We start from the raw sequence: 14961 nt of genomic DNA, 5'->3' as shown, positions 1-14961 counted from the left end.
GCGCTCTAACTCCAAGAGTTGAGACTGCGGACGTCTCCTAGGAGTCGGAGTCGTTTGTTGAGAAGAAGACCCTGCTCAATAAATAGACAATAACATATAAAGTTAGAAACCCCTACATGAAATATTTGTAAGTTAAAAATGAAGAAAATTCTTAGACTCACCCATATTGTCGCCCACAGATGACGACCTTCCCGCAATGTTATCTAAATCCTCCTTAAACTGGAGGAACATATCGTCCGTCTCCATAAAATTTGATCGTCGATATGACATAATGACTATGGACATATAGAAAACAAACATTCAATAACCAAATACGAACACATAGCTAGAATCAAAATATATAAACTAGATATAAATATGTGCATACGTGGTTTAATTTGTCACTATAATTCCTCATCGCTTGCATGTGACAAGTGTTCATCCACATCGTCGATGAAGTCGTCAGTGACATGACGCACAACCGGTCTTTCAACGATTGTGGGATCAACGTCATTTCTGCATAGAGTGTCATCCTCGATGTGGTCATCCACTTGGTGGCTTACAACAACTTCTACTATATTAATATGGTCATTCTGAACATCCTCCACTTCTGGCACGTCCCAAATACGCTTATTTTGGATGACTTGCACAACTTTCCAATTGCTACCATTTTTTGGATCATCTACATAAAAAACTTGATGTGCTTGAGTTGCAAGAATTACAGGTTCCTCCGCGTACCAAAAACGGGATGTGTTGAGAGATTTGTACCCTACTTCAATGTGTGTCGTTCTTTGACTTTTGTTTACGTCTGTGTCATACCACCAACACTTAAATAGCCATACATTTATTCCCTACGGATATTGTACGTGCAACACTTCGTCCAGAACACCGTAGATTTTATTGTTTGTTTCAACAGTTCTCAAGATATCATCTGTTTCAACACGTTTGTCCCTATGCCATCTCATGTCAGCAGACCCTTCCTACGATACAAACAAGCGTTGTAATCTAGGTACCAAAGGAAAGTGGTGCAATACCTTATGCGGAATTTTTTTCCCTCTATTATGATTAACCTTGTACCTAGCCTCGCCACATGTAGGACAATGTTGCAAATCAGCAAACTCTTTCCAATACAATACACAGTCATACTTGCACGCGTGAATAGTCTCGTATCCCAAGCCCAAGTCACGAAGTTTTCGTTTTGCTTCATAAAATGAACTAGGAATAGTACTATTACACATTGGAAACGATGCTCTTAAAAGTTCTAACAACATGTCGAACGACTTGTTACTCCAACCATTTAGAACTTTCACATGCATCAACTTAACCAAAAAATTCAACGACGAAAATTCAGAACAACCGGGATACAACTCATTACGTGCTTGATTCAATAAGTCCTGAAATATATTATTTGTTGTATCTTCATCTATATTTACCCCAACATTCATCGCCATTTCATCTTCCAAACGAAATTCCTCTATTTCCTCTTCATGTTCAATAGGGGCTTGTAAATCATTTAGCATAGCAAAGATATCACCTTCTTCATTAAATTGTGTACTACTAGTTCCTTCATTAAAAGGATTACTACCAGTTCCTTCCTCAAAGTTTTCTGTACCTCTATAGCTTAATGACTCTCTATGATACACCCATTCTGTGTAGTAGGGGGATATTCCAATAGTCAGCAGATGTCGTTCCACACCCTCTAATGAGCTCCAATTTAAATTCAAACATCTCTTGCATGGACACCTCAATCATCCGTAAGCATCAACGTGAAATTTGGCAAATTCTAAAAATTGGGTCACTCCATGTCTATACTCAAGGGATAACTTATTTCTAAGTTTCATCCAACCCTTATCCATCGTTTAAGTCCCTAAAACATAAATAGGTTTGATTAGAAACATATGTCTCTCACTCTCTCACATCCATAACTTACTCCCCTGAATTTTCACTATTTTTCAATAACTAAGTTCAAACTATAGATGCTACCATAACTGGAGGATAGCCAACACAACCTAATTATTAACAACAAAATACTTCAAAATATCTTCGCATCCTACAAACCCCTCCAAACTACATAGGCTACCATAACTGCAGGATAGCCAACACAATCTAATTATTAACAACAAAATACTTCAATCTATCCTACTACCACCCCTTGAAACCAGCAAATTGATCAAAACAAAAAAGGCTACCATAACTGCAGGATAGCCATTCCAAACATAAACAAATTCAAAACAAAAAAGCGGATAGCCATCTCAAATCAACAATAAAAATATTCAACACAAACAACCTACCATAACTGCAGGATAGCCAAAACAAATCTTAACACACATATTACATTCCCAATTCAATTTAACTATTAACTTCCCCCCCCCCCCCCCCCCCAAATTCAATTTAACTATTAACCCCCCCCTCCTCTCCAATTTCAATTTTCAATTTAACAATAAACCCCCTCCCCCAATTCAACCCCCATTCAACTTTCATTTAACTATAAAATCCCCCCTCAATTCAATTTTCTAAAACAAAAATCCTAAACCATTCAAATTTCAAATTTCAATTTCAATTCAACCACAAATTACACACACTCTATACAAAAATACATTTAACAAACAAAAATCTATTCCAAAAGAAAATCCTAAACTAATTTTCATAAAAAAAAACCCTAAACTAATTTTCATAAAAAAAACCCTAAAACATAAACTTAAACTAAATAAATTTTCATATTTCACTTACCTAAAGTGGCAGACGGCGGCGAGGGACAACGGCGAGGGAGGGCGGCGACGGACGGCGGCGGAACAACGGCAGAACAACGGTAACAATCGCGACGACTTCTTCTCCTTTCTTTTTCTCCTCCCGGTTTCGGTTCTGTAATTTACAGAACTGAAACGAATTTAAAGGGGATTTTCCGACGCAGTGACGTGGCGTCGGGAAATCCCTCAAAACGCGTCGGGACAAGGGGAATTCCCGACGCTCATTAAACCCTTTTCTCGACGTTTCATGCGACGTCGGGAAAAACCCATATTCCCGACGCCGCTCCCGACGCACTGTTCATGGCGTCGGGAATAGTTCGTTTTTTAAAATTAATTTATCCTTTTCTCGACGTATTCTTGCCGACGCCTTCGTGGTGCGTCGGGAAAGATTGTTTTCCCGATGCATCTCCCGACGCGTTGTTGACGGCATCGGGAAAGCCCTTATTCCCGACGTTCTTTATGCCGACGTGCTTTTCGACGTCGGGAATGCTCCATTTTCTTGTAGTGTACATAGTCTTCTCTGATCTGTTCTAGAGAGGAATGAAAAAAAATTGTTTATGTTCTTTTTCATATGATTTTGATCTGAGTGTCCTTGCTATTTACTTTGTGTCCCCACGTGCTCGAGACGACATGGAGCGATCGACCTCCTTAAAATAGGTTAGTTTCAAAACAAAATAGGAGTTTCCACCAATCCTTTTTACAGTGTGATGAGACACCAAAATGGTCTCTACAAAAACTAGAGTTGGTCCGGGAGTCATTAATGTATGAGGAAGTTGTTAACACCCCACAACACCTGTTTAGAAAACAGTGGCCAAATTTTAAATCTTGAATCGAAAATATTTTTTAATTTTTTTAAACAACAATGTCTTATTTTACCTCTCGTTACTCCAATATTTGAATCAATGATCTCATAAAATAGGTGGAGAGTATTCCATCAATTAGACTATATTGAAGAAAACTTTCCCACCTCAAGAAAGTGAGAAATTAGTACAATTTCTCAAAATTCATCATAGGAATAGCCTTCTAATAAAGAGGTGTTTTTTAAAACATTAATTAAAATCATTTTTTCTTGGGATCAAATGTTGAACTTCCAAAGATGTGACCCCTCACCTCAAGAATTTTAGGAAATTAGACTTTTAAATTTCATAGATTCCGTTGTAGAATTTTGTTTAGGAAAAATGATATAAGTTATTAGAAAAGATTGATTAGGAAACCTTATGAAATTATAGATTAAATTTTGAACATTTAGGAAAACATAAAAAGTTATAACTTTAAAAGGAAAAATTTCTAAATGGTTTTTAAAAATAGGAGTTTTGGGAAATATTTTGAAACTTAGAAAATTTAAATTAACTAGAAGAATTTTAAGATATTGAAAATTTTAATCAGAAATATTTATAAATTTTAAATAGAAATAAAAATAAGACTTAATAGAAAAATTAGATAAGTCAAAATAAGAGGGAAGAAGCATTGTAATAAATTAAGCAAACATAAAATAACATATTGAGATTTTAATAAAAACATATTAGAGATCGATCTCGGACTTCCAAAGAATTGATTTCCTCACCTAAAAAATTCTAGAAAATCGGACTATCAAATTTCCTAGATTCCGTCGTCGAATGTCCTTTTTAAAAGAAAAAATAATTTAAAATGTTAACAATTTAAACAAATATTTGTAATAACATATTAAATTGACCACAAAAGAAGAAAAAAAATATTAAATAACATATAAAAGGCAATATAACTAACATATTAAAGAAAGTAACCAAAATGAGAAAATATTAAAGAAACAATAATCAATGCTATAAAAAATGAATTAAATCAATAAAAATGCTAATTGTAAAAAAAAGGTAAAGATGCAATATATAGAAAATAAAGCTTAAGAATAAATTAACAAAGGAAAGACATAATAGCAAAAAAAAAATAGATAAACAACAAGTTATGAAGAAATATGTAATGAATAAAAAATATATATAAAAGAGAAGCTCACAAAATAAATAATAAATAATTATAGAGAGAAAAGTAGAGAAATAAGAACAAAAATAATAAGCGAATATTTAATCATTTAGTTTTTTTGTGTATTTTTTTATGGAAGCGTGAAGAAAGATAAATAAAATAATAAAAATAGTAAGAATAAAAAAGAAAATAAAGAACTTCCAAGGAAAGTAAACGAAATAATAAGAAGAAGATAAAGAAAAAAGAAAAGAAAAAAAGATTGAAATCTAACACACTAAACTAAGTTTAGTTTTTTTTTTTTTTTTTTTTTTTGTGTGTTGGATTCCTTGTATTGTAGAGAGTTTCTAGGAGAAAGATGAAGATTTAGGAATTGTTAGAAAAGAAAATAAAATGAATGTCGTAGATCTTTTGGTTTTTTTTTACAAAGATATGAAGGTTAAGAGAAGTATGGGCTATATGGAAGTTAGAGGTTTAGAAGAAGAAGAGAGAATGTGAAGGTTGTAAAAGTTTCTAGGGTTTTTTGTGGGTCATTTTCTTTTTTATGTTGTGTTGTCTCCCATGGATGAAGAAGAAGAGATTATTTATAGCCAAAATCATCTCTTCAAATGACTAAAAATTCAAAATGGTGGGATTTTTTTGAATTTGAAATAATGCATCTTTGGCCTCTCAAAAGGGCATGGAGCCTTTATTAACAAAACCAATTTCAAAAAGTTATTTAATTCTCCACCTACCTTAGTTAGTCTAATTGGTTTAGTTACTATAACCAAACTATCCACAAAACTTCCAAATAACTTTTTTTTTTACAAAAGTTGGTTAATCACGAAATTATAAAATGACCAAATTAAGGTAAAAATTGTTCTAGCAATTGAATTAATTTTAAATAAGGTCGGACAAAATTAGGTGGTTACATTTTGCTCATATTGATGTTTATGCTCAAACTTCTATTTATGCTCATATTTGTCTCCATTTATTTTCCTTTGGTCTTACTTTTTTTTTTCCTTTTGCTCAGTATTCTGATTATGTGTAACACCTTAAATTAAGGTAATTTTACATTTAATTACCTTATGTTTAATTTTAATTATGTTGAAATTATTTGGGTGTTATTTGAGTTAATTGATGGAAATCGTTTGATTTTTTCGAAATTAGGTTTAATTAAATATTTTTGGGAGAATATTTAATTAGTTTGGAGATTTGGAACTTTTGGTGTTGAAAATTTTGATTTAAGTTGAATGCTATTGGTTGATTTATATCGGTGAAGTTTAGAGAATGTCGGATAATTATATATGTGTATATATAATTAATTTGATTAGTGAAGATAAGAATAATTATATTATTGAAATAATATAATTAATTAAGGAAATATGAAATGTTTTGTGAGAGAGAATATTTGATATTATTTTGAGAGAGAAAAATGAGATTAAAAAGAAGATTTTATTTGTATTAAATAAAGAGAGAGAGAAGGTGATTAGATTATTTTGGAAAAGAATAAGGAAAAAAAAATAATTATTTTAATTATTATTTTTATTAAATAGGCCTCGGGATGCGTGTTCTAACTATTCATGTTCTTCTCTAAGAAAAAAACCCTAGTTTCTTCTTCCTCACCCACACAACCTTAACCTTCGATGCACGCTGCCGTTTTCATTGTCTCTCTTCCTCCGATCGACAACCACCGTAAAGTCGTCCATTCATTTTGTTCTTTCACGTAGCCCCACAACCGCAGCCGCTGCGTCAACCCATATTCACCACACAATGTTCAAACCCTCCATTGCTGCATGTCGGCGGTCACGTCTCTTCTTTGTCGTTCCATCATCGCAAGCATCGAGTCGAACTCCTCAGATCCAAGTTGCGTCATTCGTCTGAGCCGTGTGTGTAAGCGTGCTGTTTTCTTCATGAGCTAAGCGTTCGAGCCGTGTCTGAGATCCAAGTTGCATGCATGTCTATAAGCCACCACACGAGCCGATCCTTTTTAGTTAAGCCGCCAAGTCGTTTTCGAGCCATCAATCTCATTTTGGGTCCTTTTCTCACCTATTTTGGTAAGTTTTGGTAAGTTTTAATGGGTTTTGGATAATAGCCAATAGATATTAATTTTGGACTCTAAATAATCTAATTTTTCATTAAATTAGATTATTTTTCATAAAGGCTTGGTTAGATCTAATTGGTTTTTTCTTTTTGTTTTTACCTCTATGGCTAATAAAGTCCTTCGTCTCTCGCCAAGTATGTTTTATGATTTATGATGATGCATAGGTTTATGACCTTGCCTGAATTAAACTAGATAGATATAAATGTTATGATTGTATTATGTGTGAAAGACTTTTGGTTGGGAAATTTAGGAAAAATTCTGCCACGTAGAGGTGCACGTAAAGGTGGTAGGGAAGGTAGAGGAGCTGAACGTACCCAGCCTGAAGAACAACTTGCCGTGCAAGCTGTTAACCCTACTGTCACTTAGGCAGACCTCGCTGCAATAGAGCAGAGGTACCAATATATGCTAAGAGAGGCGTTGGCACCATTTGATGCTGCCCAAAAGACCACGTCAATCCCTTCTTAGACCCTAGTGGAACCCCAGAAAATACCAGATCAGCTGTCAGTATAGGTTAAACATTTAAGGGATTTCAAGAAGTACAACCTTAAGACATTCGACGGATCCTTGGAAGACCCCACCAAAGCCCAGATGTGGTTGGCTTCTGTGGAGACCATCTTTTGGTATATGAAGTGCCCTAATAACCAGAGGTTCAGTGCACTGTATTCTTTTTTACGGACACAGGCACCGTCTGGTAGGAGACTACACAGAGAATGTTGGGTGGTGACGTCAATCAGATAACCTGGGAGCAATGCAAGGAGAATTTCAAGGTAAAATTCTTCTCTACTAGCCTGAGAGATGCTAAGCAGCAAGGCGATATGACTGTGGAGTAGTATGATGCCGAATTTGATATGTTGTCCCACTTTGCTCCTGAGATGATAGCGACTACTCATGTAATGTAACGACCCAACTCCTTATACTAAGTTGAAGTCATTACTAATTTAAAAGATAAATAAAATTTATAAATGTATAGATAAAAAAACCTCGAATTTCTCATTAAAAGCATAAACAAATGTATATGGAAATAATTCTAAAAGTAAAATTTTAACTCGGACCCTATGTAGTTTTAAAGAGATAAAATAACAATAGAAAATAAAATAAAAATGCAAATACTGTAATCCGAACAATGACATAAAACGGAAGCAAAATGATCCCCATGGCTCGCCACGGTCACTTCTTGTCAGTTGCCAGCTTGCTTTTGCCCTTACCTCCACCTCTACCTCTGCTTGAAAAATGAAACAAGAAAGAGTGAGTATAAAAATATACCCAGTAAGGAACCCACTATTAGTCCCGCTAGGTGTCTATTAACTTTCTATTAGAGTCCTGTAAAGTAGTACCCCTGAACTGGCACGTTCCCAAACACGTACAATCTGTGATCCCGTAGGAACATATCTGGTCTTCGGTGAACCCAAAGGAACACCTAGGATAAACTGGTCTTTAGTGTACCCGAAAGAAACACTAAGATAATAGGGCTGTGAGTGACCCCATCGAATCACTCATAATCATGTCTATGTCAATGTCAATGTCATACTGGACTAGTGATCCCGTCGGACCATGCAGTCATAAAAAGGTGGTGATCCCCAGGGACACCCATGTGGGTACGACTCTAATAAAAGAAAACTAACAGCACACCCTATCCGTAGCACGTAACATGTCATAACCTTTTCATAAACATGACATATCATAACAATCATAGCATACTTAACCAATATCATAAACATGAACATAACGCAGTCATCCTCATCAACATACTGCTAGTCATAACATAATATTAGTTCACGACATCAATCATCAATAATATCGGGTTATGCAATTTAGCTATCATCCAAGCATAACCATAAATACATGCGGTCTCTTAATTTTAGTCGGAGGTCTAGTAGTAGAATCTCTTACCTGGAGATTAGTTAAATCGAGATTATCCTAACAGCCACGGTCAACTTTCCAAAATTAATAAATTAATTAACAGTCGCCTAGGGACCAAATTCCAATTATTTCCACTTACCAAAGTTGAAGATGAACCCAAATTTATCCTTGGTTTAGGAAAATTCTACAAGACAACTCCCAACTCATCTATCATGAAGAATAATTCAATTAGATCCATAATTAAATTATTTAGGGTCCAAAAATTAATCTTTGATTGGTATGTCAAAAAACCCAATCAAACTTACCAAGGCTTACCAAAAATGGGTCAACTAGGGTTAAAAAGAAGCTTGGCAGCAAACGGCTGGGATGGAGGGGAGAAATTGGCTAGCAGCTCGGCTGAGGAAGAAGGCAGCTCGGGTGCACGCAGTCACGGCTTGGGTAGGGTTGGCTCAAGGCGGGTGGCTCGGATAGGCGTGCGCGTGGCTCGTACTTCAAGCGGCAGCTGGCGCGGCTCGGGTATGGTTGGCGTGGCTCGGGGCAAAAGTCAACAGCTAAGGCATGCGAAGACAGCTTGGAGTGGAAGTCGACGACGCTCGAGTTGACACGACTGACGGAGAACGTCTCGAATCGCGACGGCTTGCATGACTCGACTGCCGATCGACGAGGGCCGACGATGTGTGCGACAAAAGGAGGCGACGACTGACGAATCGGCACGGCTGAAGACGACGGTAACGACTTGCCTTGCGATGGCAAGTGACAAAACGACGCAGACGATCAGCTGTCGAACGACTGAGACGTGCGACGGTCGATAAGGCTCGGCTGCGACAGAAACAACACTTAAAGGAGAACGGCGGCGGCGGCTAGGGTTTATTGAGAAAAATTTTAGGGTTTCCTTTTCTTTTCTCAATGAAGAAGATGATTGATGTTCCCAAGGCCTATTAAATAAAAAAACTATTATTATTTTCCCTTTTTCCTATTTTTTATTTTATTTCAAAACAATCAAATCTTCTCTCTCTTCATTTAAAACCCGCCAAATCTCCCCTTTTAAACCAATAATTCCACCAATCACATCAACCTTTCTCCAAATAAAATATCACAATTATCTTTTCCCAAATAATAATTACATTTTCCATTATATAATTATTATTTTAAATTTCTTTCTCTCTCTCCACAAAATATCTTTCTCCAAAACAACTATCCTTACATAACTATATTATCTACATAATATAATTACCCTAAATAATTACATTATCCTTATAATATAATTATTTTTACTTCACAACAATTAATCAAATTTCTCCCAAATACAAATCTCATTAAACAAACAACTTTAATCAAAGTTTCTTTAGCACCCAAATTAATTCCAACACTAATTAAAATTAAACTTAAGATAATTAAATAAATTACCTTAACTTGGGGCGTTACATGTAAACTCATATCCACTGCAAGGGCCGACAAGTTTTTTTAGAGTCCTCAGGTTAGATCTTCAGGGTTTCGTTTGAGCCTTCAAGCCAGTCACCCACACTGACACACTACGCCTGGCAGTGGATATAAGTTTACATGAGAGGGCTGACTCGTTCAAGACTGTAAGGAAAGGGTCAACCTTAGGTCAGAAGAGGAATGTTGAATTGCAGCTTACCATAGCGCCACAAAGGAATCTGAGGTTAGATGGTGTTTTTTAGTGGCATCGTCAGGAGATCGCTAAAGCAGGTAAGACCTTGAAAGAACTGCCTGCCTGTCGTAGCTGTGGGAGGTCTTACGGAGGACGTTGCTTAGCAAGAAGTGGAGTATGCTATAAATGCAAGCAGCCAGGGCACATAGCTGACTTTTGCCCTAAAAACTGTTCAGGGCTACATTGAACCAACTTCCACTTTCCAGCAGGGAAGAGTATTTGCCACTACTCGTCAGGAGGCTAAGCAAGATGGCACAGTGGTGACAAGTACGCTCCCAGTCTTGGAGCATTTCGCATTTATGTTATTTGACTCTGGGTCTTCTCACTCTTTTATATCCTTAGTATTTGTTCAACATATGTGTTTAGAGGTAGGACCCTTGATTAGTATATTATCTGCTTCTACTCCACTTGGAGAAGTCATGTTATCCAAAGAAAAGATATAAGCATATCAAATAGAAATAGCAAACCATGTGTTAGATGTAACTTTGATAGTTTTAGACATGCAAGACTTTGATGCAATTTTAGGCATGGATTGGCTATCTGCTAACCATGCAAGTATAGACTGTTCCCGCAATGAGGTGGTTTTTAACCCTTATTCAGAAGCTAGTTTCAAGTATGAAAGGGCAAGGACTGTGGTCCTACCTAAAGTTATCTTAGCCATGAAGGCCAATAAGCTACTCAATCAGGGTATTTGGAGCATCTTGGCTAGTGGTAAGGGAATACCCCGATGTTTTTCCTGATAAGCTTCTATGACTTCTGGCTCACAGGAAGATCGATTTTGCTATTGAGCTAGACACCGTTCCCATATCGAGAGCTCTGTATAGAATGACCCTAACTGAGCTGAAAGAGTTGAAGGTCCAATTGCAGAAATTACTGGATAAGGGTTTCATTTGACCTAGTGTGTCACCTTGGGGAGCACCAGTACTGTTCATGAAGAAGAAGGATGGGTCGATGTGCCTTTGCATTGATTATAGAGAGCTTAATAAGGTGACAATTAAGAATAGATATCTGCTACCCCGAATTGATAATTTATTTGATCAGTTACAATGAGCCACTATATTCTCTAAGATTGACTTACGTTCAAGCTATCAGCAGTTGAGGATTAGAGACAGTGATATTCTTAAGACTACTTTTCGTTCCAGATATGGGCTTTACCATTCACTGTAATGTTTTTTGGCTTGACAAATGCTCCTTCTGTATTTATGGATCTGATGAACAGGGTGTTTAAGGATTTCTTAGATACTTTTGTTATAGTTTTTATTGATGATACCTTGGTTTACTCCAAGGCAGAGGCTGAGCATGAGGAGCATTTGCCTCAGGTTTTGGATATTCTTCGAGCTAATAAGCTATATGCTAAGTTTTCTAAATGTGAGTTTTGGCTGAGGAATGTGTCTTTTCCTTGCCATGTAGTATCTAGTGAGGGAGTTTCTGTAGACCCAGCAAAGATTGAAGCTGTTACAAGTTGGCCTCGACCTTCTACAGTCAGTGAAGTTCATAGTTTTCTGGGTTTAGCAGGATATTACAGAAGGTTTGTGGAAGATTTCTCTCGTATAGCCAGTCCTTTGACTCAATTGACTAGGAAAGGGGCTCCTTTTGTTTGGAGCCCAACATGTGAGAGTAGTTTCCAGGATCTTAAGCAGAAGCTTGTTATTGCACTAGTCCTTACAATGCCAAATGAATCTTGAAGCTTTGTGATTTACATTGACGCCTCTAAGAAAAGACTGGGTTATGTTTTGATGCAACAGGGTAAGGCGGTTGTTTATTCCTCTCGTTAGTTGAAGAGTCATGAGCAGAACTACTCTACCCATGATTTAGAGTTGACAGCAGTGATTTTTGCACTGAAGATATGGAGGCACCATTTGTATGGCGAGAAGATACAGATCTTTACTAACCATAAAAGCCTGAAATACTTCTTCACTCAAAAGTAGTTAAACATGAGACAGAGAAGATGACTTGAGTTAGTAAAAGACTATGATTGTAAAATTTTGTACCACCCAGGTAAGGCGAATGTGGTAGTTAATGCTCTTAGTAGGAAGGTATCACATTCAACAGTACTGATTATTGAGCAGGTTCCCTTGCATAGAGTGTAAACCTAAGATTTTTTTAGATTATGTTTTTATATATAAAAGAAAGAAAAAGAAAAAAATCAAAAAGAAAATGGAACTATTATATATTATTTTATATATATATTTAAATGTTTTGTTTTAAAAAGAAGAGAAAGGATAAAGGAAAGAAAGAGGAAAAAAGGGAAGGGGCTTTGTTTTTCTCTTCTTACGGTGCTTGCTTTCTCTCCACTCCCTCATCTTTTTCCATCAAAATTTTAGAGGTATCTTGAATAATCCAAGGAAGAAGAAGAAGTTTGGTTATAAGGTTGAAGAAGAGGGGAAAAACTCAATGGAAGATGCAACCATGGCAGATTTTAACACACACTGCACACTTCTGGTTTTTAATTCGGTTTGATCTACTCAAGAAGAACTAAGTGGTAAGGTTTGAATTTACTTAAAGCTAATTAATTTTTAAACAATTTTCGTGAAGGAAGATTGAGCCAATTTTGTTGTTAATTGGGTGATATTTGACTGAGAAGACAGAGTAGGTGCTTTCCATGCGAAATCAGATATCCGCTGATGTTTTGAGTGTTTCGATGTGTACACATTGAGTTAGAATCTCTATTGGATATGGTTAAAAAACTTATTCAATTTCCTATAACTTTTATGAAGATGTTGAGAGCCAATGATGATTGGAAATGTGTTAAATTACAGGGACCAGTTGAAGGGCTGCAGAGTTTGCGATTTTAAAATGGTTCTATTTTGAGGTGTTTATGAGATTATCAACTAGGAATTTGGTTTACATGTCTTCAGGTAAATTATAGAGGACATCAAAATGAAGAGTTTTACCTAAAGAACATTAATTTTAGTTAAGTATCGAGAGAGTTATGGTCCTTTGAAATTTGTACTGAAAATCTAAAAAATGCAGAGAGTTATGTGGAATAGGGTTTTATTTCTTAAACTCTGAATTCATGAATGTCATCTTTAGTGCGACATGTTAAGTCTATCTTTAGAAAACCAGAATATTTAGAGTTCTAATACTCAGTTTGGTTGTTGACAGGCCAAGAAGAATTAAACCGAGCTTACAGACCAAGGATCTAGCTCAAGATTGTGAGTGACAAAACAAGTTTTGGAAATATTTTCCATAACTGTTATTTATGATTGAATGCTTTACACTTTTATTTACAAAGCTATGAAAATTATTTGAATTCCATGACTATTTTGAAGTATAAGAGACTAGATTTCTTAATGAAAATTTATGCTAACACGTGAATATTGAATCTTTGGAAAGTATTTGAACCACGGTGTTTCAAGCAAAGCATGAATTAGCAAGTTTTATTTTAAGAGCTATAGTTTTTCACGAACGAGCTGAATAAATTTTGAGCTTTATGCAAGATAAAGATAAGCGGGCATGTTTTAATATTTTAGATATATATGAAATTTTTCATTAACTACATGATTGAGACTTGAGCCTAAAGCTAGAGGATACCGTGTGCACACAGGTTCTTTTTCGTTGTTGATGTTGAGTATACTCTATGACAACGAAGCTGTCATGAGTGCTGGACGAGCCCCACTACAAAAAAGACGATGGGTGTGCCCTATACAATGTAATGATGTCATGTTATTTGTAAATGTCTTGCTAGCTTTTATAAATATACATTTTGAATATTTGAAGAAGTTGTTCTCTTAAAATATTTATGGTTAACGCTTTGTTTATGTATTTGTTTATTTAATGCTGATTTATGACATGCTCAGATTTTTCAAATAACAATTTAATAACCAATCACTCACGGGGATTATTAGCTCACCTTTAAAATATTTTCTCACTTTTCGGGTAGAGGTCGATCTCCCGACGCCTGAAACTCTACTATAGTCTACTACTAGTTTCACATCTACTTTCATGCCTCCCACATCAAACTCGAGATCTTTACGTTATTCATCAGCGTAACTCTTTTGTCTGCTTTACGTTGTCAACATACGAGCTCTAATCTTCTATATGGCTGCATTGGTGATCTAAACTAGCTCAGGGCCTAACATTCTCTGATCACCAACCTCGCTCCAACAAACAGAAGATCTACAACACCTACCATACAAAACTCAAGCATACAAGCTCGCAACATATCCTCCAAAATTTGGTTCAAACGCTCTATTTGACCATCGGTCTAAGTGTGAAAGGCTGTGCTGAAATTTAATCTCGTGCCCAAGGCAATCTAAAGTCCTTTCCAGAACTTTGAAGTGAAATGAGCATCTCTATCAGAAATAATTGATACAGGCACTCCATGAAGTCTTACTATCTCGTCATATATAACTGTCCCCACTTACTATCAGTATAAGTGGATTTTCCAAGGATAAAATGGATTGACTTTGTGAGCCTGTCAACAACAACCCAAATCACCGTATAACCCTTTAGGGTCCTAAATAGTCCTAAGATGAAGTCCATAGACACATTCTTCCACTTCCACTCTGGCACACTCAAGGGTTGCAACAAACCTGTTGGCTTCTGTCTTGGTGCCTTCACCTACTGTCACACCAAACATCTACTAACGAAGTCTGCCACTTCTCTCTTCATATTTTGCCACCAGTAAATTCCCTTTAAGTCCTGGTACATCTTTGTACTGCCAGGAT

Source organism: Cucumis melo, chromosome 4 (genome assembly GCF_025177605.1).
Source record: "Cucumis melo cultivar AY chromosome 4, USDA_Cmelo_AY_1.0, whole genome shotgun sequence".
NCBI classification, from domain to species: domain Eukaryota; kingdom Viridiplantae; phylum Streptophyta; class Magnoliopsida; order Cucurbitales; family Cucurbitaceae; genus Cucumis; species Cucumis melo.
The sequence above is the reverse complement of the archived record's forward strand: the minus strand, read 5'-3'. Positions refer to the sequence as shown.